The following is a 22,224-nucleotide window of genomic DNA, read 5'->3' as shown; positions in this document are numbered from 1 at the left end:
CAGTGGCCAACAACACCCGTGCCCCCCTACCACCTGACCCCCCCCCTTCCCGAAGGAGAGAGCCTGACACCAACCAACACCAGTGGCCAACAACACCCGTGCCCACCTACCACCTGACCCCCCCCCCTTCCCGGAGGAGAGAGCCTGACACCAACCAACACCAGTGGCCAACAACACCCGTGCCCACCTACCACCTGACCCCCCCCCCTTCCCGGAGGAGAGAGCCTGACACCAACCAACACCAGTGGCCAACAACACCCGTGCCCCCCTACCACCCGAGAGAGCCTTCCACTAACACCAACCCCCCCTACCTGGAAACAGAGAGCAAGACACTCACCTTCACAGCTCCAGACATCCCCGGGAACAAGAGTTGGGCTCTGCATACACCATCAAGCAGCCCGCATTCCGCAAATGTCCCTTCTTGCGGGGGGGGGGGGGGTGCTGCCCCCTGAAAAATGCCGCCCTAGGCAAATGCCTTGTTTGCCTTCTGGTAAATCCGCCCCCCGGGTTGTGCTCCCATCATTGGTGTAAGTAGTGGAGATTATACCCAGTTGTTGGTATCAGTATATGAAATAGTGTCCCAAGGGCCAGATAAAAGCAAGCAAAGGGCCGCATCTGTCCCACGAGCCGCAGTTTGGAGACCACTAGGCTAGATGATGCTGGGCGTCCTCCAGCCAGGAAGTTCTGATTTGCTGCAGCTACTAATGCATATTGTAAGAAGCTCACAGTGTGCAGTGACATCAGAGTAAGCCATTTCAGTCCAGGAAGGGTGCCTGTATAACTGTGCAAGACTGAAGGGAAGACTGGAGTTTGTTTTAAACGTAGTGAATTGTCTCCAGGTAAGAAAAGATTTAGAAGAGCTAGATAATCTATAATATACCAATCAGCAGTCCTACAACTTGAATTCCAGACAGATATAAAATGGTTAATACATCAAAAAATGCCCATCAGTGCCGCCTAACAGTACCACCTATCAGTGCCCATCAGTGCTGCCTAACAGTATTCATCATTGCCACCTATCAGTGCCCATCAGTGCCGCCTAACAGTGCCCATCAGTGTCACCCATCAGTGCCGTCTAACAGTGCCCATCATTGCTGCTAGAAGAGCTAGATAATCTATAATATACCAATCAGCAGTCCTACAACTTGAATTCCAGAAAGATATAAAATGGTTAATACATCAAAAAAATTATTTTTACATTTAAGAAAATTTAGGACAACTGTGATTACCAAAATGTGCCCTGGTAACAGCCTCTTGGATTCCCTCAAGAGCAGAGCTCTGACTGGGAGAGGAAGAAGCAGCACAAGGAACCATTGTGTGCTGACCAAAAGCATGCTGATAGGAGGAGAGAGCAGAGCACCAGGGAGGTGAACTCATCACTGTGCTGCTTCTCCTTTCATTGTGCAGTCACAGGCTGGGGGCTTGTCCGGGATGACCTGGGCTCAGAGGAAGTGAGTTGAAGGATGCTGACCATCAGACCGATGATATCCAGAGGCAAAGAAAAGTACTGCAGGGGAAATTGCTGGACTGAAGGTGAGTATTGCAGCTAAATCTGGTTTTGCTATTATATTTTTTAGTGGCCTATTCATCTTTATCTTGCTGTTCTTGGCTGGAATTCTGCTTTAAAGATGGAACAAAGGTAAATTCACTGTTTAACAATGTTCCCGACCGCGCTACAGCCAAAAGATGGCTACAGCGTGGTCAGCTTTTTCTGGGAGGGCGTCCATGGATGTCCTCCCAAAACCGCACCTCCCGCACGCCCCTTGGGGCATGCACTGCACGTGATCTGTGATCGTTGTGTCTTTCGGACACAGCTGATCACATGGCTACAGAACAGGCCAATCACAGACTCTTTCACCAACTGAACAGCGGAGTCCAATCACAGCTGATTACAGGGTAAATAGGAATTGTCGGTTATCGGTGGTCCTCTCCACACGAGCTGTCCGGGACATCTACACTGATCATCAGTGTCCTGGGGATCAGTGTAGCCCAATCAGTGCAGCCAATAGTGTCCATCAGTGCCCATGTGTGCTGCTAATCAGTGCCCATCAGTTAATCAGTGCCGCCTATCAATGCCTATCAGTGCCACCTAACAATGCCCATCAGTGCTGCCTAACAGTATTCATCATTGCCACATATCAGTGCCCATCAGTGCCGCCTAACAGTGCCCATCATTGCTGCCAATCAGTGCCACCTAACAGTGCCCATCAGTGCTGCGTAACAGTGCCCATCAGTGCCACCTAACAATGCCACCTATCAGTGCCCATTAGTGCTGCCTAACAGTGTTCATCATTGCCACCTATCAGTACCCATCAGTGCCACCTATCAGTGCCCATCAGTGCCACCCATCAGTGCCACCTAACAGTACCCATCATTGCTGCCCATCAGTGCCGCCTAACAGTGCCCATCAGTGCCGCCTAACAGTGAAACCTATCTGTGCCCATCAGTGCTGCTTAACAGTGTTCATCATTGCCACCTATCAGTGCCCATCAGTGCCACCTATCAGTGCCCATCAGTGCTGCCTAACATTGTTCATCATTGCCACCTATCAATGCCCATCAGTGCCACCTAACAGTGCCCATCATTGCTGCATATCAGTGCCCATCAGTGCCGCCTAACAGTGCAGCCTCACCAGTGCCCATCAGTGCAGCCTATCAGTGCCCATCAGTGACTCCTCATTAGTCCCCATCAGTGCAGCCTATCAGTGCCAATCAATGAAGGAGAAAAATTACTTATTTACAAAACTTTATAACAGAAACTAAGAAAACTTTTTTTTTCCAAATCTATTTGTCTCAAAAAATAATAAAAAATTGGTTTGGGTACAGTGTTGCATGACCGCGCAATTGTAATTCAAAGTGTGATAGCACTGAAAGCTGAAAATTGGTCTGAGCAGAAAGGGGGTAAAAGTGCCTAGTAGACGAGGGGTTAAGTATACAAGGGAGCTACTTAAGCTGCCAAAAGATTTGTAATTCTGCCCAACCAGGCCTGAGATTTACACAGTACCGCTAAACAGCATAGCTAGGTTCCATTCCATAGGCCCCCAGCCTATGAATGGAAGGCAAAAGAGCAGCCGCAGGCTGATGAGCTTATCCCCCTGCTCTCTACCCGTGGCAGCATGCTCCTTGCTATACAGGCTCACTGAAACACAATTATTCTGTATTCTGTGTTATAGCTCACTTTTGTTGATCTCCTGCAGCCGTTTTGGTGTCACTTCCTGTCTACACGCACTCCAGCAATGGCTGCATGACACTGCTCATGGCAGATTTCATGATGGTGATGACAATGGACCGTGTCCGGGTAATGTGCATCAACACAGCTGCTTGCATTCTCTATTGTAGGGCAACTGTGGCCCTCCAGTTTTTGTGGAACGACATGTACCATGAGGCTTTGCAAGACTGGCAGTTACTCCCAGAGGCTGAGGCATGATGGGAAGACTGACAGTTAGTCCCAGAGGCTGAGGCATGCTGGGAAAACTGACAGTTACTCCCAGAGGCTGAGGCATGATGGGAAGACTGACAGTTACTCCCAGAGGCAGAGGCATGATGGGAACACTAACAGTTACTCCCAGAGACTGAGGCATGATGGGAAAACTGACAGTTACTCCCAGAGGCATAGGCATGCTGGGAATACTGACAGTTACTCCCAGAGGCTGAGGCATGATGGAAAGACTGACAGTTACCCCCAGAGGCATGATGGGAAAACTGACACTTGCTCCCAGAGGCATGATGGGAAAACTGACAGTTGCTCCCAGAGGCTGAGGCATGATGGGAAAACTGACAGTTACTCAAAGAGGGCGATGGGAAAACTGACAGTTAATCCCAGAGGCCTAGGCATGATGGGAAAACTGACAGTTAATCCCAGGCGCTGAGGCATGATGAGAAAACTGACAGTTACTCCCAGAGGCTGAGGCATTCTGGAAAAACTGACAGTTACTTCTAGAGGCTGAGGCATTCTGGGAAAACTGACAGTTACTCCCAGAAGCAGAGCCATGATGGGAAGACTGACAGTTACTCCCAGAGGCATGATGGGAAAACTGGCAGTTGCTCCCAGAGGCTGAGGCATGATGGAAAAACTGACAGTTGCTCCCAGAGGCAGAGGCATGATGGGACGTGTAGTTCCGCAACTGCTAGAAGGCCTGTTTGCTCACCCTTGCTCTCTGTAGAGAGCTTGCGACAAGGTGACAACACAGAAGCACAGTTGGAGATTGGAACAGAGAGTTGTCACTCTTTACCCAGAAGTGCCTGAGCAAGGAACCTTCATGGCAGGATCACCAGGGATTATTTTAGTAAAAGCTGCAGATTTGAAAAACACCAAAAATTACTTTTTAAAACCACATGCTGAAGCGTACGTAGCTAACACTTTAAACGAGAGGCATATAATGTACATAGAAAAAATATATGGCTGCATTTGGCAAACGTTCCTCGGAAAAATGGAAGTTTCGTTGTTTTTAAAAAATCGCCTGCGCAAGTGGATCGCATTATCAAAACCGTAGGGGCCCGGCTGTCACTTCCACATCCATTATTCAGTCTGGGATATTTTATTGCTAATAATGAGCGAGGAGATCCAAATGTTGCTGGCAGCAGCACCGTGAGAGCGGAGCCAGACAGCACAGAGACGCGGCCCGTTCAAAAACATAATTTATAAAAAAAAAAGAAAAAGACCAAATTAATTCTTTTTTATGTCAAGCCCGGCGGAGGGGCGGCATTGTACGCTCCCCGCTCCGGAGCCAAACACCGCGCCGATAACTAGGACAATTCAATGCAGCCCACAGAACCCCCCACCGAGCCGTACAATGCCGGCTTGTAGACGTCGAGCCCCGCAGACCGTCATGGCTGACAAGCGGCTAGCTGTTGCCTTGGCGACGCGACGTCGGGTCAGCTAAACGTAAGGAAAAGGCTTTAAAAGAAACAATGTAACGTATAATATAGAAAATTGCTACAAAAGACGTTTTGGAATTGAATGTAACTTAAAGTGAACCTGTACTATGACCAACCAGAGCAAAAGTAATTTTTTTTTTACACTTTTGATGAAGGAGGGTGGGGGGGGGGAGAATTAGAACCCCTGCCATGTTTGTCAGAAAGGAAGGCATTCTCTCCCCGATAATCAAACTGCAAAATTGCAAATATATCCTGCCAATTGTTGTTGCGTCTACGGGACATGAAGTCAATGGAAATGGGGCACCAGCGGCAAAAATAACCTTCCCTTGCTATAGCTCAGAGGCAGGGGCGGACTGACAATTCATGAGGCCCCCGGGCAATAGGGGATCATGGGGCCCCTGTGTCCAAACTCAAAAAAGCCAATGAAAAAGGTACCAGGGGCATGTCATGGGGCCCCCCACTGACTCCAGGCCCTCGGGCAGTGCCCGAGTTTCCAAATGGTCAGTCCGCCCCTGCTCAGAGGTCTCCAAATTTTTCAGTGTGAGATCAACATCATATAATTTACAACAGGGCCTAAAATTTCCACTCGCCTGCTCGCATTTGGCTAGTGAAAATAACATGTGGGCAAGTGTGTTCCAGGCGCCGCATCGGAGGGTGGGGGGAGGGTGCTATGAGCAGCACCAACCTGCCCCGAGCACTGTATTGAGGGGGGGCGCACTGCTGGTGCTGCTTCTCGGTGATTGCAGTTTCACTCCTGTCACAGGGAGCAGCTGCTGACACTTGCTGGAGGGAGGACTAGGCTTTCTCCTCCCTCCTGTCTGCAGGAGGCAATAGAGAGCCGGAACTAAGGAGTGTGCATGAGCTGTGACCTGGAAGGAACAGAAGTTTTGCCTGTTATATGGGGTGAACTTTATGACTTGGTCGGCCGATTTTCGAAATCATTGATGGCACCATTGGATTACCGATCAAACGTTTTCGATTTACGGACAAAAATGTTTTGGAATTCGAACCATGTATGGCCTGCATAAGTCATAATTTGCTGAAAGTTCAGGAGAAGTGGGCAGAGATAAGGAGTGGCTAGCCTGCACTCTCAAGGGATCCTGGCCAATCCCCAACAGGAGACTTGGCATGGGGCCAGGACAGCCCTTAAAAGTGACAGAGCCTGCTCAGCAGCAGGAGAGTTTGGGTGGAAGATGAAGATGTAAAGGAAGTGAGAGGCTGGAGAACGGGAGCCTGGGAGGGGGCCCAGATGGAGAGGGGCTAACCTACAGGCAGAGGACCTTGGAGGGAGGAAAGCTCAGGACTTCATCTCCCAGAGTGAGGGCCACCTGTGCAACAGGGAAGGAGCAGCCCAGCTAGAAGACCTGGTAGCCGCCACCGACCCACCAGCAGCACAGGAGAAGGACTGAGTGAGTAGACCTGCACCCTCTGGGCCAGTAAGGAAAAAGAAGCACTCTAGTGGGAAACTGGATTAGCTTTTTTACCTGTTTCACACTGCAGTGGCAGGCACTGGATCCCCTGCCCAGGGATGCACCTAGTACAGATGGATGAGGAGAGGAGTCATCTAGGGTCTGGGGTGGTACAACAGGAGATGCTGGCTAGATCTCCAGAAGAGACTTTTAGCTGTAAAGACTTGTACACAGTTGCTAAGGAGTTTGCCCTCTGCTGCCATTACCCTTGGGCATCCCATACACCCCTTACCCCATCCAAGTTCAATCTGCTAATAAAACTTAAAACAAAGCTCAAGGACTGGTTACTGTCTCCTGGATGCAAGTCTATGTAGAAAATTTGTGTTGCCTGGCTGTGCAGGACTATAGGAGGACCCAAACGTCAGCGACTCCTATGGAAGTAGTCATACACCGCTTACGTCCAGTAGATCCCATCAGAGTCCCCTCTTACATCTAAGAATGCCTAACAAAGTCCCAATTACATCCAGGAGTGCCCATCAGAATTCCCTCTTAAATCCAGTAGGGCCCATCAATGCCCCCTTACATCCCCGTATGCCCATCAGAGTCCATTCTCACATCCAGGAGTGCCCAGCAGTGCCCAGCAGTGCCCACCCTTGCATCCATGTGTGTCCAGCAGAGTCCTCCCTTACATCAATATGTAGAAGGGTCATGTATTACAACACACAGACCAGCGAACCCACTGCCGGCCAGCCGGCTTATTTACTTGAACAGTTGCTGCAGGCCAGATAAAATCTTGTAAGGGGCAGGCTATGGCCCATGGGCCGTAGTTTGGAGACCCCTGCTCTAGACAAAAATATATACAATATATATTTTTACATTAGAAATACAGTACTTTAATAGCCCCACCATTAGCCCACATTTCTCATACTTTTTTCTTTTGCAACCCCAATGCCCTGTTCACCCACTGGAGATAAGTTATATAGAATTGTGCAGAGTTGTTCCTAAAGACCCTCCTTGCCCACATCATGACTCAGGAGTCATGATTGGCCACTTAGTGCCCAATCACACCATCAAGTTTTACATGTACTGCCTAGATTTAGCCATAACATTAATTCTGGTGTGCGCTTCTCTCGTTCTCTATCAGAAGACTTTATATGGTTAGCATACAATTCTCACACCAGACGCCTACATCTCTGCTACCCCAGAGCCAGAAGAGACAATTTTCAAGGCACTTCAATGTTGCATGGTGATCTGAACAGCCTACATAGACAACAGTAGACATTTGTCTGTCATTGCATGGTAATCCAACCTGGGGCACCTGACTATCACTCCTACCTATATAGCCAAAGTATGTGAACATCCCTCCAAATGACTGCATTCAGATGTTTCCAGTGAAGGTTACTGTTGATACAACAACCTACAATAACATTGTACACAGTTGTGCTCTCTCAACCTTCAGGGAAGGCTCTTTTTGGTTTCTGCATGACTTTACCCCTGTGCAAGAGGAAATGGTTGGACCAATTTGTTGTGGAGGAACTCAAGTGGCCTGCACAGACCTCAACCCTACTGATCACCACCCTTAAAGACATGGTTTGGTGAGCTTAATGAGGAGGAATCTGAGTGACCTGCACAGAGTTTTGACCTCATCCTTACTGCACACCCTTGGGATGAATAGGAAAGTCAGGTCTTTTCATCCAACAACAGCACATGACCTTACAAATGTTCTATTGGTTGAATGGACTCAAATTCCCACAGGCACACTCCAAAATCTTGTGCAAAGCTAACTGGATATTAATGGCTGTGGTTTTAAAATGGGATATCCAACAAGTTCATATAGATGAGATGGCCAAGCATTTAAATTTGTCTATGAGGCCCAGAAGTTGAAGTGGATTATTGATTTTCTCCATGCAAAATAAAATACCTGAACACCTTTGCGATGAACCAGAACACCAAATGTGAGCCAGGTCTTCCTTCATGTCCAACATCAGTATCTGACCTCATAAATGTTCTTTTGGCTAAATGGGTGCACATATGTTCTCTAATATCTTGTGGCAAGCCTTCCTAGAAGAGTGTAGGGAGGCTGGTATAGTCACAAACTACAAATACATATTATTGGCCATGGTTTTAGAATGGGATATCCATCAAGCTCATATAGATGAGATGCTCAGGCATTCAATATTGGCTATGAAGCCCAGAAGCTAAATGCCCCTTGGGGTAAAAGTGGCTTATGGATTTGCTTCATGGAAAATAAGATACCTGAACACCTTTGAGATAAACTGGAACACTAAATGTGAGCCAAGTCTTCCTCCAGGTCTAACATCAGTATCTGACCTCATAAATGTTCTTTTGACTGAATGGGCACAAATTCCCACATACTGTATGTGCTCCAAAATCATGTGGAAAGACATCCTAGAAGAGTGGAGGGAGGCTGATATAGTCACAAAGGAGGGACAACTCCATATTATTGGCCACAGTTTTGGAATAGAATATCCAACAAGCTCATATAGATAAGATGGCTAGGCATTTAATATTGTCTATGAGGCCCAGAAGCTAAATGTCCCTTGGGGTTGAAGTGGATTATGGATTTGCTCCATGTAAAATAAAATACCTGAACACCTTTGGGTGAACTGGAACACCAAATGTGAGTCAGGTCTTCCTTCAGCTCCAACATCAGTATCTGACCCAGGGGCGGACTGACAACTCATGGGGCCCACGGGCAAAAGGAGATCATGGGGCCCCTGTGTCCTTGCCCAAACTCAAAAAAGCCTATGAAAAAAGTACCAGGGGCATCTCATGGGGCCCCCTACTGACCCTGGGCCCTCAGGCAGTGCCCGAGTTTCCAAATGGTCAGTCCGACCTCATAAATGTTCTTTTGGCTGAATGGGCGCAAATGCCCCTTTGCCCTTTGAGTGGGAAGTGGATTATTGATACGAGGCATGGAAAACCAAATACCTTCCATCATTTACAGCTGAGGCTTTGTAAATCACTAATTCTGTCCCAGGGGTTGTATGATTCGAAGTGAGGCTGAGCCACGGTGCAGAGCTGTCATGTGCTAATTGCAATCAAGGACGATAGACGCAGCCTGCTATTAACGGAGGAGCGTAGGATGTTGCATCTCTCCAAGGAGCCCGTTATATTTTATAAGCCGCAGATAAATTTTGATGAGCAGAGATGAGCTAGTGAATATGACAAATCAAATCTTTTATGATGATCATACTTAGGGATGCTCAATCTATGGACAATAACACAATTCAGATTGGAATCAGGATTCAAGAATCAATGGGTTCTCCAAGGGCCAGATACTAGAGCTCTACTTGTGCAAAGCAGATGTACCATAGCTGTCTAATTGATGATTATCTATTCATAGGGATTAGATAATGAGGCAAAACAAGATCTGGATCTAGGACAAAGCCAAACTTGAAGCCAATGTACCCAAAGGAAATAAAGGTACAGTCCCTGTCGGTGTTTTAACCCCAGCACTGCAAGCAACAGTAATAATAGCTGCTGTGCCATCATGCTTTATACAGTAGATAGGAGAAGAACAATCTGCCATTTTAATTACGATGTTGGCAAACAAGTGAACTGTCCCTGGGTCTGTAAGGTCTGCAGGCTAAAACGTGACTTTTACCCAGCTCTATGCACATATTCTCACCTGTTTTTGTCCTGCAGATACTGAGAGAGACCAATATAACTTCCTATAGAGGACTGTAGTTGGAATGTTAAAGCTCCGTGATGTCATCACGTATAATGCAGGACCAGCAGTCTTGCACTATATGGGAGGGCGCCAAGGGCCCTGGCCACATTCCCAATTTGACAAGTGTGGGTGCGTGTCCCTGAACTCACCCTTCCTGCTTTTGGGGAAATGCACTCGCAGAGCTGTCAACTTGGGACCAGCGGCTGCATCTGAACATGAATGGGACTAAGACGACTCTTCACATAAATTTACAAACTGGTACGCCCAGGGCTTTTTTTCCATCAGAGAATAGATGCAGTACTCCCCCTTCCCAATCACAACTTGTTTCCACCCCCTACCCACCTCCAAGCACCGTCTCTTGTCTCCACCCCCTACCCACATTTGAGAACTGTCCCTTGTCTCCACCCCCTACTCACCTCTGAGCACCATCTCTTGTCTCCACCCCCTACGCACGTCCGAGCACCATCCCTTGTCTCCACCCCTACTCACGACTGAGCACCATCCCTTGTCTCCATCCCTACGCACCTTTGAGCACAATCCCTTGTCTCCATCTCCTACCCACATCGGAACACAATCCCTTGTCTCCACCCCTACCCACCTTTGAGCACCATCCCTTGTCTCCACCTCCTACCCACATCTGAGCACTGTCCCTTGTCTCCACCCCCTACCCACATCCGAGCACCATCCCTTGTCTCCACCCCTACCCACCTTTGAGCACCATCCCTTCTCTCCACCTCCTACCCACATCCGAGCACTGTCCCTTGTCTCCACCCTCTACCCACATCCGAGCACTGTCCCTTGTCTCCACCCTCTACCCACATCCGAGCACCATCCCTTGTCTCCACCCCCTACCCACCTTTGAGCACAATCCCTTGTCTCCATCTCCTACCCACATCCAAGCACTGTCCCTTGTCTCCACCCCCTACCCACATCAGAGCACTGTCCCTAGTCTCCATTCCTTACCCACCTCTGAGCACTGTCCCTTGTCTCCATTCCTTACCCACCTCTGAGCACTGTCCCTAGTCTCCATTCCTTACCCACCTCTGAGCACTGTCCCTTGTCTCCGCCCCCTACCCACGTCCAAGCACCATCCCTTGTCTCCACCCCTACCCACCTTTGAGCACAATCCCTTATCTCCATCTCCTACCCACATCCGAGCACTGTCCCTTGTCTCCACCCCCTACCCACATCTGAGCACTGTCCCTTGTCTCCACCCCCTACCCATGTCCGAGCACCATCCCTTGTCTCCATCTCCTACCCACATCAGAGCACCATCCCTTGTCTCCATCTCCTACCCACATCCAAGCACTGTCCCTTGTCTCCACCCCCTACCCATGTCTGAGCACCATCCCTTGTCTCCACCCCTACCCACCTTTGAGCACAATCCCTTATCTCCATCTCCTACCCACATCCGAGCACAATCCCTTATCTCCATCTCCTACCCACATCCGAGCACTGTCCCTTGTCTCCACCCCCTACCCACATCTGAGCACTGTCCTTTGTCTCCACCCCCTACCCATGTCCGAGCACCATCCCTTGTCTCCATCTCCTACCCACATCAGAGCACCATCCCTTGTCTCCATCTCCTACCCACATCCAAGCACTGTCCCTTGTCTTCACCCCCTACCCATGTCTGAGCACCATCCCCTGTCTCCACCCCTACCCACCTTTGAGCACCATCCCTTGTCTCCATCTCCTACCCACATCCAAGCACTGTCCCTTGTCTCCACCCCCTACCCACATCAGAGCACTGTCCCTAGTCTCCATTTCCTACCCACCTCCGAGCACTGTCCCTTGTCTCCGCCCCTACCCATCTCCGAGCACCGTCCCTTGTCTCCACCCCCTACCGACGTCTGAGCACTGTCCTTTGTCTCCGCCCCTACCCATGTCCGAGCACTGTTCCTTGGCTCCACACCTTACCCACAGTATCATTTTGAGGCGCTAAGAATTTTGCATGGAATTTGTTAATATTACCAAGAAAATCAGCAAAAGAGATCCCCTGCTGCCATCAACAATAGACCTCCAAGTAAAAATAGATCCCCCAGCAACAATAGATTTCCAACAGCCAGCAACAAAAGACGCCATAGTAACAATAGATTCCAACCAGCATTGATATATCCCCTAGCAACAATATATTTCCCAGCAGCCAGCATCAATAAACCCTCCAACAACCAGAAACAATAGACCCCTCCCTCAACAGTAGACCTCCAGCAACAATATATCCCCCACCAGCAACTGTATACCTGGCCAGCAACAATAGATCCCCCTACAGCGACAATAGATCCTCCAGAACCCATCATCAAAAGACTCTCCAGCACACCCCAGCAGCCCTTGCCATTACATACATTCAGTGCTGGAAACCCTTGGTAAGCCCATGTGAATGAGGCCAATTATGGCTTCAATTTAGTTTCATTTGGTTTTCCCATTGACTGAAATGCATGTTGGTCAATTTCACTAGCGGCCAGGACCTGAGTCTGCCTCGAAAACCCAACCATGTTTATTTTACTATAAGTGAGAACTCGTCCTTTAGGACCCATTTTCGTTTTTGCATGATGGTACTAGGAGCAATAAAGCGCGGTATCGTACTGCATGTCATTGCACACTGCATGCGCTGCGATGCCATTCATTTTAAATTATAACACGCTAAAACAATGCACCTGTTGCAGTGCGCCACAATGCATTTATGTTGCAGTGCAATGCAACACATGGTGGAGCAATGCACTGCATTAATAAAAGAGGTCTCATCTAATTTTTGACACCTTTTTGTCACATTGGTTGCCAGGGCTGGGACAAGGAGAGGGAAGGAGGGTCAGGCATCCAAGATGTAGAGGTACAGGAGAGAGCCCCTTCACTGAAAGCAAGCTTCAGATCAGTGGCTAGCAACCGGCGGGGGGGGGGGGGGGGGGGCGCAGTTTCATGTATGTTCTGAAAGGCAGGGCTGTGGATAAGGGGGTACCACCAGTCCTGCTGTACGGGGCCCAGGCAGCTGGGTAAATCAGATGTGGGCAAGGAGGGTGATTGACACAGTAGGAGAGCAATTACTGGAACCGATCCCCTGTACGGCTCCTTGTGCAGCAGCTGAATGCTGGCTTACTCTCTTCTCCCTCCCGCTGGCTTTCAGCTATTGCAGAGAGAGCTATACAGAGGATTAATTTCAGTTTTTGCCCCTCCCCGCTGCACCCATCACCCTCCCTGTGCACCATATATTTCCCCAACTGCCCAGGCCCCCCTGTGTGCCCCCACCCCCGCAGTGCTGCTGGCCTCCCTCCCACAATAGGATCCTTCATGATGGAGAGTGGGGAAAGGGTCTGCTAAATATGTCACATTTACCAGCCCCTTTTTTCCTGAATGAACACAAGTGATTGGTAGTGATCACTCACTGTGTTCATTCATAACTCAAGCAAAGTAAACTGTTGTTTTTTTTTTGGGGGGGGGCTATCAGGTTGTCTGTATGGGGCCCCATGGTTTCTAACAGCAGCCAACAGGTACTCAGTTGCTCCACCATATGCATGGGGGGAAATTAGAGGATTACCGGCATGAAGTGTGCGCTGCCCATGCCTGACCAACCGATTGCTTTCTTGTGGCTAGAAGGCAGTTGCACATGCATGGTGTGTTTTTTGTGTCAGCTGTAGGTGGATGGGGTGGAGAGCATATGGTGGAGCATCTGAGGATCACCGGCCCCGGAGGTATTGTTCTTCACTGTGCTTTGACCTGTGAGCCCCACCCTGGTTGCTGGAGGCACCAACAAGGAAGACGATAGGTCGCCCATGTATTGTATGGGGTCTACTTCCTATAGGTGCAGTGCAGTAAAATACCTTATGTTGCACATTCATTTGCATTGTGTTAAGGTAGCCCATTAAACATCATAGGCTACCAACTCTCTCTCCACCCCGTCCGCCTACAGATGACACAAAAAACACACCATGCATGTGCAACTGCCTTCTAGCCACAAGAAAGCTATCAGTTGGTCAGGCATGGGCAGCACACACTCCATGCCAACCATGGACAGATGGAGCAAGGGGGCAAAGAATGAGAACAAGGCAGTACACCCATGTATTAGGAAGGGGGCGCAGTTGAGCATCCTTGCGATCCTGTCCCCATACTGTTGGTAGCCTATGATTTTCAATGGGCTACCTTAACACAATGCAAGTTAATGTGCAACATAAGGTGTGTTACTGCACTGCAACTATTGGAAGTAGACCCCATACAATACATGGGCAACCTATCATCTTCCTTGTTGGTGCCTCCAGCAACCAGGGTGGGGCTCACAGGTAAGAGCACAGCGAAGAACAATACCTCCGGGGCCGGTGATCCTCAGATGCTCCACCATATGCTCTCTACCCCATCCGCCTACAGCTGACACAAAAAACACACCATGCATGTGCAACTGCCTTCTAGCCACAAGAAAGCAATCGGTTGGTCAGACATGGGCAGCGCACGCTCCATGTCAACCATGGACAGATGGAGCAAGGGGGCAAAGAATGAGAACAAGGCGGTACACCCATGTATTAGGAAGGGGCGCAGTTGAGCATCCTTGCGATCCTGTCCCCGTACTGTTGGTAGCCTATGATTTTCAATGGGCTACCTTAACACAATGCAAGTTAATGTGCAACATAAGATGTGTTACTGCCAGGGGCGGACTGACCACTCATGGGGCCCACGGGCAATAGGGGATCATGGGGCCCCTGTGTCCTTGCCCAAACTCTAAAAAGCCTATGAAAAAGGTACCAGGGGCATCTCATGGGGCCCCCTACTGACCCTGACCCCTCGGGCAGTGTCCGAGTTTCCAAATGGTCAGTCCGCCCCTGGTTACTGCACTGTACCTATTGGAAGTAGACCCCATACAATACATGGGCGACCTATCATCTTCCTTGTTGGTACCTCCAGCAACCAGGGTGGGGCTCACAGGTCAGAGCACAGCGAAGAACAATACCTCCGGGGCTGGTAATCCTCTAATTCCCCCCCCCAGCAGAAACTACTGGAGATTCTGGCAATCCAATAAGCACTAATTCTAATTCCTGGCTCAGCGGCGCGCACAGGGTGACATGGAACCATCTGTAGCCGTATGAAATCATCCTTCCAATATTTCCTGCTCGGAGTAACGTGGCGGCGTGCACTGATTGGCTGTCTCTGTCGTGGTTCTGCTGGCATTGCTCTGCCCGTGTCATTCATGCGTTAGCCGGACACCTCCTTATTGAAATTAGCCATGTGCTGGAAATGGGTGAGATCAAGGACAGCGAAGATCTAAGGCTCCATTCACACTAGGGCGTTTCAAAACGCGGGCGGAAGTGCCGCGATTGTACCCACGATTGGAAAACATGCTGTGAAAATGTGAAAACGCGTATTTGCATGTTCAGGTGCCATTCATTTCAATGGCACCTGAAAATACTGCCCGATTTTGCCTCACGGCAAATGAATCGCGATCGTTAAAACAAAAACACGGGATGCGCGATGCCCAAAAACGGTTTCGGAACCTTTTTTGGGCATTGCGAGTTCTGTGATTTTCTTTGTGCGATCGCAGAGTGTTTGCCGCATTGAAAACCACTTCAGTGGCATCTGAACTTGCGAATGCGTGTTTTCACATTTCCACAGTGTGTTTTCAAATCGCAGACAGAATCGCAGCGATCTGGAATGTTACTCTTTAAGAACAATTACTGAGCCAAGGGCAATGAGTGAATACAGACACTGAACTAGACTTGATGTCCAGGGAAAAGCCCTGATAGAAGTCAGAAAGGCCACCTAATTAACATTATATGAGGATCACGTAAATTCCTCAGATTCAGCAGGCTTTTCACAGTGCTTTTGAGGGGGGGACGGTACTGTTTTGGCCTCCTGGCAGCTCTAGTTAGCATAATAAAGTTTTAAAACTTCCCCCTCCTGCTACCTGAAAGCCCAACATTTAACAACCAAACCATCACCTTAGCTCTTAATGATTTCCAACATGTAATCTTCAAAGTGTAACTCCTCCTGCCACCCTCTCCCAGGAGTGACTCCGCGACTCAGTACCCCCTGCACCCCTCTCCCAGGAGTGACTCCTCGATTCAGTAGCCCTTGCTCCCCTATCCCGAGATTGACTCCACGACTCAGTACCCCCTGCTCCCCTCTACCAGGAGTGACTCCGCGACTCAGTAGCCCCTGTCCCCCCTACCAGGAGTGACTCCACGACTCAGTACCCCCTGCCCCTCTCTCCCAGGAGTGACTCCGCAACTCAGTACCCCCTGCCCCCCCTACCAGGAGTGACCCCGCGGCTCAGTAGCCCCTGCCCCCCCTACCAGGAGTGACTCCGCGACTCAGTACCCCCTGTTCCCCCTACCAGGAGTGACTCCGCGACTCAGTACCCCCTGCCCCCCCTACCAGGAGTGACTCCGCAACTCAGTACCCCCTGCCTCCCCTACCAGGAGTGACTCCGCGACTCAGTACCCCCTGCCCCCCCTGCCAGGAGTGACTCCGCAACTCAGTACCCCCTGCCCCCTCTCCCAGGAGTGACTCCGCGACTCAGTAGCCCCTGTCCCCCTCTCCCTGGAGTGACTCCGCAACTTAGTACCCCCTGCTCCCTTCTCCCAGGATTGACTGTGCGACTTAGTACCCCCTGCCCCCCCTGCCAGGAGTGACTCCGCAACTCAGTACCCCCTGCCCCCCCCTGCCAGGAGTGACTCCGCAACTCAATACCCCCTGCCCCCCTCTCCCTGGAGTGACTCCGCGACTCAGTACCCCCTGCCCCTCCTCTCTCAGGATTGACTCTGCGACTCAGTACCCCTTGCTCCCTTCCCAGGAGTGTCTCCGCGACTCAGTACCCCCTTCCCTCTCTCCCAGGAGTGACTCCGCAACTCAGTACCCCCTGCTCCCCCTTTCTCAGGATGGACTTTGCGACTCAGTACCCCCTGCTCCCCTCTCCCAGGAGTGTCTCCGCGACTCAGTACCCCCTTCCCTCTCTCCCAGGAGTGACTCCGCAACTCAGTACCCCCTGCTCCCCCTTTCTCAGGATGGACTTTGCGACTCAGTACCCCCTGCTCCCCTCTCCCAGGAGTGACTCTGCAACTCAGTACCCCCTGCTCCCCTCTCCCAGGAGTGACTCCGCGACTCAGTACTCCCTGCTCCCCTCTCCTAGGCGTGACTCCCATGACTCAGTACCCCCTGTCCCCCTCTCCCAAGAGTGACTCCGTGACTCAGTACCCCTTGCCCCCCTCTCTGCCACTCAGTACCCCCTGCTCCCCTCTCCTAGGAGTGATTTACGACTCAGTACCCCCTGCCCCCCTCTCCTAGGAGTGACTCCGCGACTCAGTACCCCCTGCCCCTCTCTCCCAGGAGTGACTCCGCGACTCAGTACCCCCTGCCCCCCCTACCAGGAGTGACCCCGCGACTCAGTACCCCCTGCCCCCCCTACCAGGAGTGACTCCGCGACTCAGTACCCCCTGCTCCCCTTCCCAGCAGGTGCAAATTTCAGTGTTTGGGCTACAAACAAGTACAATATGCCGTTAGCAATGTGATTTAAGGTCGATAGGCAAAAAATTACATTTCTTTATTTTTGGTATAGTAAGTAAGTAGCTCAGGGACAGGACTCAGGAGAGCAAGAAATGAGAATGGGCAGGAGGCGCACACATGGGACCAGGGGCGGACTGACAACTCATGGGGCCCCCGGGCAATAAGGAATCATTGGGCCCCTGTGTCCTTGCCCAAACTCAAAAAAGCCTATGAAAAAGGTACCAGGGGCATCTCATGGGGCCCTCTAGTGACCCCGGGCCCTCGGGCAGTGCCCAAGTTTCCAAATGGTCAGTCCGCCCCTGCATGGGACTGACTCTCACCGTGACACTGAGAGAAGTGCACAGATAAATGATAACCAGGGTTTTTTTTTCTCTCAGAGAATAGGTGCAGGAACTCCCCTCTTCTGAGTCACCCCTTGTCTCTGCCTTCTACCCACCTCCGAGCACTTTCTCTTGGTTCCGCCCCCTACCCACCTCCGAGCACCGTCCCTTGGTTCCATCCCCTACCCACCTCCCAGTTTCCCCCCTTTTTGAGAATTCAGAACCAAGTATTATTTTGTGGTGCTAAGTAATTTTTATGGAATTTGTTGATAACAATGATAACAAGAAAAGCAGTAAGATAGACTGCCCTGCAGCCAACAACAACAGACGGCATCCCACAGCAATAATAGATCCCCCACAACAATAGACTCAGCCAGCAACAATGGACCCCTGCAACAATAGACCTCACCCTCAACAATAGATTCCTCCCAGCAACAATTGACCCCCCACAACAATAGATTCCCCACCAGCTAAAGTAGACCTCTGTAGTAACAACAGACCCCCACGCAAAAATAGATCCCCTCTATCGACAATAGATACCCCAGCAGCCAGCATCAATAGACCCTCCAGCACACCCCAGGACCCCTTACCGTTACATACATTCAGTGCTGAAGGTGCCAGAACCATGTTCCTTCACGTTCCTGCTGAAAAAAAGCCCTGATGAGAACACCTCCCCAACATGAGACGTCCCCTCTTGGGTCACAGCAACAGTGCTCTCTTGAGTTTACTCCAGTCCAAACAGTACTGATGGTCCCGCTCTCGGCTTGCCTAGCTCCCCATCCTCGCACATGAGGCTCCAACTGCTCCACTCAGATCCCTAGCACCATGAAATGCTCAGGCACCGCCTCTACCAGACCTGCCTGAACACACTGTAGATGGCACTCAGATGGTCTCAACTGGCCCCAGACCAGGGGCGGACTGACCAGTTGGAAACTCGGGCACTGCCCGAGGGCCCAGGGTCAGTAGGGGGCCCCATGAGATGCCCCTGGTACCTTTTTCATAGGTTTTTTTGAGTTTGGGCAAGGACACAGGGGCCCCATGATCCCCTATTGCCCGGGGGCTCCATGAGTTGTCAGTCCGCCCCTGCTCCAGACCAACATTGCACATGCGTAGATCCAAGCCGAGCATCACAGCCAAATATTTAACTGGTAACCTTTTTCTGTCACTGGCAGGAGAAAAGTGACCATTATTTCTATGAGAATAGTCTGAACCTTTCAAGACCCACATCAACGGCTAAGTATTATTCCATGTATTTTAGTGTTACATGGCTTGGAACTCTCTTTGATCAAACTGGTGGCTCCCCTATTGGGCAATTACAAGCTATATGTTATATACACTCAACAGCCACTTTATTAGGTCCACCTTGCTAGTATCGGGCTGGATCCCCTTTTGCCATCAGATCCGCCTTCATTCTTCATGGCAAAGATTCAACAAGGTGTTGGAAACATTCCTGAGAGATTCTTGTCCATATTGACACAATAGCAGGGGCGGACTGACAACTCATGGGGTCCCCGGGCAATAGGGGATCATGGGGCCCCTGTGTCCTCACCCACACTCAAAACCACACCCAAAAAAGCCTATGAAAGGTACTAGGGGCATTTCATGGGGCCCCCTACTGACCCTGGGCCCTCGGGCAGTGCCCGAATGCTCGAATGGTCAGTCCGCCCCTGCACTTTAGCATCACACAGTTGCTGCAGATTTGTAAGCTGCACATTCATGATGCGAATCTCCCGTTTCCACCGCATCCCAAAGGTGCTCCATATAATGGAGATCTGGTGACTGTGGAAGCCATTGGAGTCCAGTGACCTCATTGTCATGTTCAAAAAAACAGTTGGAGAGGATCTGAGCTTTGTGACACGGTGCATTATCCTGCTGGAAAGAACTATCAGAAGATGTGGACACTGGAGTCATAGAGGGATGGACATGGTCAGCAACAATACTCATGTAGGCCGTGGCATTTAAACAATGCTCAATTGGTACTAAGGGGTCCAAAATGTGCCAAGAAAATCTCCCCCCACACCATTACACCACCACCAGCCTGAACCTTTGATACAAGACAGAATGGATTCATGCTTTCATGTTGCTTATGCCAAATTCTGACCCTGCCATCTGAATGTCACAGCTGAAATTGAGACTCATCAGACCAGGCAACATTTTTACAATATTCTATTGTCCAACTGGCAGCTCAGAACCCCCCTCCCAGCAGTGACTCAGCAGCTCAGCTCCTCTCTCCCAGCAGTCACTAGCAGCTCAGCTCATCTCTCCCTGCGGTCACTAGCAGCTCAGTGCCCCCCTCCCAGCAGTGAATCAGCAGCTCAGCTCGTCTCTCCCAGCAGTCACTTGGAGCTCAGTGCCCCCCTCCCAGTAGTCACCAGCAGCTCAGTGCCTCCCTCCTAACAGTGACTCGGTAGCTCAGGTAGTGACTGGAAGCTCAGAACCCCCCTTCCCAGCAGTGACTCAGCAGCTCAGCTCCTCTCTCCCAGCAGTCACTAGCAGCTCAGTGCCCCCCTCCCAGCAATGAATCAGCAGCTCAGCTCCCCTCCCAGCAATGAATCAGCAGCTCAGCTCCCCCCTCCCAGCAGTGAATCAGCAGCTCAGTTTCCCCCTCCCAGCAGTGAATCAGCAGCTCAGCTTCCCCCTCCCAGCAGTGAATCAGCAGCTCAGCTTCCCCCTCCCAACAATAAATCAGCAGGTCAGCTTTCCCCTCCCAGCAGTCATCAGCAGCTCAGCTTCCCTCTTCCAGCAGTGAATCAGCAGCTCGGTTTTCCCCTACCAGCAGTGAATCAGAAGCTCAGCTTCCCCCTCCCAGCAATGAATCAGTAGCTCAGCTTCCCTCTGCTAGCAGTTAATCAGCAGCTCAGTTTCCCCCTCCCAGCAGTGAATCAGCAGCTCAGCTTCCCCCTCCCAGCAATGAATCAGCAGCTCAGTTTCCCCCTCCCAGCAGTGAATCAGCAGCTCAGCTCCCCCTCCCAGCAGTGAATCAGCAGCTCAGCTCCCCCTTCCAGCAGTGAATCAGCAGCTCAGCTTCCCCCTCCCAGCAGTGGATCAGTAGCTCAGCTTCCCTCTCCCAGCAGTGAATCAGCAGCTCAGCTCCCCCTCCCAGCAGTGAATCAGCAGCTCAGCTTCCCCCTCCCAGCAGTGAATCAGCAGCTCAGCTCCCCCCTCCTAGCAGTGAATCAGTAGCTCAGCTTCCCCCTCCCAGCAGTGAATCAGCAGCTCAGCTTCCCTCTCCCAGCAGTGAATCAGCAGCTCAGCTTCCCCCTCCCAGCAGTGAATCAGCAGCTCAGCTTCCCTCTCCCAGCAGTGAATCAGCAGCTCAGCTTCCCCCTCCCAGCAGTGAATCAGCAGCTCAGCTTCCCTCTCCCAGCAGTGAATCAGCAGCTCAGTTTCCCCCTCCCAGCAGTGAATCAGCAGCTCAGCTCCCCCTCCCAGCAGTGAATCAGCAGCTCAGCTTCCCCCTCCCAGCAGTGAATCAGCAGCTCAGCTCCCCCCTCCTAGCAGTGAATCAGTAGCTCAGCTTCCCCCTCCCAGCAGTGAATCAGCAGCTCAGCTTCCCTCTCCCAGCAGTGAATCAGCAGCTCAGCTTCCCCCTCCCAGCAGTGAATCAGCAGCTCAGCTTCCCTCTCCCAGCAGTGAATCAGCAGCTCAGCTTCCCCCTCCCAGCAGTGAATCAGCAGCTCAGCTTCCCTCTCTCAGCAGTGAATCAGAAGCTCAGCTTCCCCCTCCCAGCAGTGAATCAGCAGCTCAGCTTCCCTCTCCCAGCAGTGAATCAGCAGCTCAGCTTCCCTCTCCCAGCAGTGAATCAGCAGCTCAGCTTCCCCCTCCCAGCAGTGAATCAGCAGCTCAGCTTCCCTCTCCCAGCAGTGAATCAGCAGGTCAGCTTCCCCCTCCCAGCAGTGAATCAGCAGCTCAGCTTCCCTCTCCCAGCAGTGAATCAGTAGCTCAGCTTCCTTCAACTAGCAGTCAATCAGCAGCTCAGCTCCCCCTCCCAGCAGTGAATCAGTAGCTCAGCTTCCTCCTCCTAGCAGTGAATCAGCAGCTCAGCTCCCCCCTCCTAGCAGTGAATCAGCAGCTCAGCTCCCCCCTCCCAGCAGTGAATCAGCAGCTCAGCTTCCCCCTCCCAGCAGTGAATCAGCAGCTCAGCTTCCCTCTCCCAGCAGTGAATCAGCAGCTCAGTTTCCCCCTCCCAGCAGTGAATCAGCAGCTCAGCTTCCCACTCCCAGCAGTGAATCAGCAGCTCAGCTTCCCTCTCCCAGCAGTGAATCAGCAACTCAGCTCCCCATCCCAGCAGTGAATCAGCAACTCAGCTCCCCATCCCAGCAGTGAATCAGCAACTCAGCTCCCCATCCCAGCAGTGAATCAGTAGCTCAGCTTTCTCCTCCCAGCAGTAAATCAGCTGCTCAGCTCCCCCCTCCTAGCAGTGAATCAGCAGCTCAGCTTCC

General features: G+C 51.1%; 1 protein-coding gene across 1 annotated transcript in view; it reads right to left on the bottom strand.

Annotated features, from left to right (window-relative positions):
• Positions 1 to 22,224, bottom strand: part of GAP43 (growth associated protein 43) — a 159,061-nt gene that overhangs the window by 96,671 nt on the left and 40,166 nt on the right. The window lies entirely within an intron of this gene.

Source organism: Staurois parvus, unplaced genomic scaffold (genome assembly GCF_062004578.1).
Source record: "Staurois parvus isolate SC_StPar_1 unplaced genomic scaffold, SC_StPar_1.0 ptg000095l, whole genome shotgun sequence".
In the NCBI taxonomy this organism is placed as follows: domain Eukaryota; kingdom Metazoa; phylum Chordata; class Amphibia; order Anura; family Ranidae; genus Staurois; species Staurois parvus.
The sequence above is the reverse complement of the archived record's forward strand: the minus strand, read 5'-3'. Positions and strand labels throughout refer to the sequence as shown.